A 4,344-nucleotide genomic window follows, 5' to 3' on the forward strand; every position below is an offset into this window, starting at 1 on the left:
GTCCTCTTCTATAAAATAGGGGCAATCATAGCAAACTGCCCAGCAGGATTTGTGAAGAGTATATGGAAAAAATGCCCATAAGGGGTCCAGCACCAGACACACAGTAGGTGATCAATACATGGTTGCTGTTCACGTGAATACAGTCCCAGGAACTTACTGGGGAAATGTACTTCAGGCTCCCGAATCAGGGGGAGGACAAAGGGAGCTCAGGAGAGATGGGAAGGGAGGAGAAAACAGAGGGATCATCTCGAGTCAGGTCTGGAGCTAGATGGCCCTGATTTCCAAGCACAGAGCAGGTGTCAAGAGTATCAGCTCTGAAAAGGCTTGAATGACACAGTGCAGAACCACCAACAGTTCTACAGTTAGAAAAGGCACAGCCAGTGCCCTAAACCTGGGTGGGATGATTTCTCCTCCACAAGTGATAGCACTGACACTGGAGGCCTGAGGGAGCCTAGACAGCAGAGCACTGGCAGCAGGGAGCAAATTCTCAGGTTTCAGAAAGCCCAAGTCTAGGTAGCCCTTTTCAGGCCGAAGAACCTCCCTTATGTAATTTCCCATCTCGTCACACGGTGGCGATAGTGCACCACTGGGAAAATCATCTTTAACTGCTGTCTCTGGGCCAAAACAATAGCTAATACCAATGCCTGCTAGGTGCCTCTAAGAGCTCTGGGAAAATCCCTACAAATCTCTATGAGGTAGAGTCTATTCATATCTCCAACTTACAGGTGGAAATGTAGGCTCACAGAAATCCAGTAGGACCCATAAGATCACCCGACCAGGATTTGAACTCTGGTCTGTATGTCTCCCAGTCTGCCTGCAGCAGCTGCCTGTCCTAGGATGGCAGCTCCTGGTTCTCTCTCCTGCCCCATCACTGAGCAGTGCTGCCTTTGTGGAGTAGACTGCCCTGGGAGTAGAATATTAGACAGGACAAGGAGGACTTTCACTTCAGCTTTTTCTTGTTTACCTTGTTTACCTCACTTATGTAGCTTTTGCGTTGAAGGTGAGGTGATGGGACAGTTCCCATCCCTGGCATAGAGAGGAGCTGGGCTGAGGGATGAGGCAACTAACACTGAGCACCTCCTCTGTGCCAGGCACTATGCCAACATTCATTCCTACATGAATTCAGCACACAGTAATGAAGAACCCACTGTGCGCTGGTCACAGGTGACACAGTACTCCCAAGCTTTTGGCACACAGCAGTAAATACTTACATATTTATTTTATATGTAAAGATATGTTTTTAAATATTTATACTGTAAATGAGCCCTCAGCTTAACAGATATTTATTGAATGAAACACCTACCTTCAGCCTTAGGTACCAGTGAGACATTCAGGTAGCAAGTTTGGAGCTGCAGGACAAATCCAAGCTAGAGACTGAGGCTCAGAAATTACTGGCATTTAGGAGATGCCAGTGACCAGATGGGATCCCTCAGGGAGTCTGGGTAAACAATCAGCAAAGACAGGAAAAAGGGGAGGCATGCCCATGATGGGGCGGCACAGAGAAGGGCTTGGGAAAGAGGTAGGAAGGGACCAGACACGAGTGGGAGCTCCAGGAAATCTTGTCGGTTCCAAAAGGGTCAACAGAGTCAAATGCTGCAAAGTGGAGCAACAAAGATTGTGAAATACCACCGGTTTTGGCCAGAGTCGGACTGCTGGTGATCTGAAGCCAGACTTAAGTGGGATGAGGAGGGAGATGAGAAAGGGAGGCCAGGGTCAGTGGAGGCGAAAAGAGGCAGAGCCTGGCTGTAGAGGCGTTGAAATCTTTCTCTTAACAGGGGAAGAGACTACACGGTTTGTGGGCTGCCAGGAAGGAGCAAAAAGACAGGAAGGCTTGGAGCTCCAGGGGAGCAAAAGGAGAAAGATGCACAAAAGCGGGAGGAAGCATTAGGGCGGGACCCAAAGCCCAAGAGGAAGGCTGGTCCAGTCCTCTTTTCTATCTCTGAGCGATGGGGCAGGGCTAGTGGCAAATTCTGATAAACAGGCGTAAAAGGCAACCGCCGCCTGGAACTGGGTTATGCCAGACATTGAAAGCCTTTTCCCAGCGCGGTCCCACGCATAATACAATCTTTTCTGAGGCTCCACGCAGGCAGAGCAGATCGCCCAGCCCACCTCCTGGCCTCTGCTGATTGGCCCGCGGGAGACACCTGACCGAGCCGGCCAATCAGAGGCGCTCTCCCAGGAATGAGGCCCCCACGTGTGGGGCAGAGCGGAAGATGAGCTGTTGTGGGACCCCGGGGCTGTGCGGGTGGCATGGGTACAGCCATTCTCAGCCCTTGCGGAACTCAGAAGTTGAGGCCCGGCCTCCCCCAACTCCGCCCGGTTCCTGCCTATCCGGCTGCTACGACCCCAAGTCCTTTTTGCTAAATCCCTTGTCTCCTGCCAGCTACTGCGGCTAAGCCGCGGTATGGTCATCCCTGTACCACTGCCTTGACTGGTCCAAAGTGGTGATTTGGCGAAGACAGACCCAAGTTCCAGTCATCGTGTGACCTACGACAGGTGGTTTAACATTGCTGACGCTCATCTGTAAAATGGGATTCTTAATGCCTACTGAGGTGTTTTTGTGAGGATTGTAAAGCCCAGTGCCTGTACACCGTGAGCTCCCAAAAACATTGGTTATATTTTTTATGATTGTTGATATTCCTACCTTTCAGGAATTCACAATCCTCATTACACATGACCTTGTGTTAAGGTTATTTTTTATTCCTCTTCTCTTATTAGAATGTAAACTGCTTGTCCACGGGAATGTGCCTGTATGCCTTTTTAGTCTTCCAACTCCATTATCCCTTCACTTGGTCTGACAAGGGTAAATTTAACCTACAGAAACAGTAGCGGGACAGAGTATACAAAATCATGGAATATATAGCACGGAAAATCTCAGCAGTTAGCTGGGGATATTCATAATGCAACAGTGATGTACTGGAAAAAAACATCTTAGAAAACTGCCAAGTACCAGCTCTGTGAGCTCAGGCAGATCTTGACCTCTCTGAGCCTCGTGAGAACAATAATCATGACTGTAACAACTGCAGGACTCGCCATGTGCTAGACACTATTTGAAGCTCATATTAACATTTCAACAACATCACTTGACAGAGGACACACAGGCACAGAGAGGTTCTATTACTTGCTTAAGTTCACACAGCTATTAAGCGGTAGAGCAGTGGTTCAAGCAAGGCTTCTGGGCCAGAGGCTGTACCCATAACTTCACTGTGTGCTACCTCTCAGGCACCAGCACAGGCAGCTGGCACACTGAAAACCCACTACACAGAACTATGGAGAGGGCTAGGGCTAACAGGGCAAAGTCTTCTGCATCCAGGAACCAAAGGAGGCCAGTATGGCTGAAGGGTGTAGAGGCAGGGGAACAGGGTAAACAATGAGCCTGGACTTGCAGGCAGGTCCACATCTTGCACGGTGTTCTAGGCCACAGTGAGGAGCTGGTGTCAGCACAGTGGAAGCATGTGACTGGGTGTTCCGAGGGCATTTCAGACCCCTTGTTGCCACAGACCTGGGATGCAGAAGGCAGCAAGGGGCCTCTCTCTTACGGTTAGCTTCAGTCCCTGCCCAGCCTGGAGATCCAGGGCCTATCATATCCCTAAGTCACCTGGCTGTTATCCAGGGTCGCCTCCTTGGGCAGGGCTAGAGATGCCACCACCTTGAGGCCCCCTCAACTCCTCCTCTCTGGTCTCTTAATTGCCTTAGGCTCATTAATATGACTAATTAGATAGGCTTTCTGAAATCACCCGCATCCTCCCATTGGCTACTATACAAACCCTGAGATGCCCTATTATTTAAGGCCTCTACAAGTATCCCTGGGGCTTATTATGAACTCTAGACACATCAACTGACTCTCCAGGCAAGGAGCCCAGGATTTGTGGGAGCAGGGAAGCGCTTTTGTTGACTGTCATGCCTTAGTTGTTCATCTCATTGGTTCTGTCTTATCACTGACTCCTCTGGAAACTCCCTGGCATTCTCCTCAGGAAACGTTGCCTGTGGTCAGGGGCCCTGTGCTATGGCTTCTCCCCTGCCTCTGCCAGCCTGGGGCCCAAGGCCAACTTCACATGCACCCTCTCTAGCACTTCCCCCCTTGACCTTTCATCTGATAATCTTTTCACCCTAGAACCCTGGAGGGGATCCAATCATGAGTGGAGGGTACCCACTGGTTAGGCCCAAGACTGGGCTCCAGCCCCAGGGTCACTCAGCTGTCCTCAGCTTCCTTGAGCCTGCAGCCCCTCCCTTCCCCTTCACTTCCTATCTCTGGAGAAAACAGAGGTACTGGGTGGGACCTCTCTCAATTTCCTTCCCTTCCCACTTAAAACATAGCGGAGGCCCCTTGCCTTTCCCTACATG

Source organism: Lipotes vexillifer, unplaced genomic scaffold (assembly GCF_000442215.2).
Source record: "Lipotes vexillifer unplaced genomic scaffold, Lipotes_vexillifer_v1.1 scaffold514, whole genome shotgun sequence".
In the NCBI taxonomy this organism is placed as follows: Eukaryota; Metazoa; Chordata; class Mammalia; order Artiodactyla; family Lipotidae; genus Lipotes; species Lipotes vexillifer.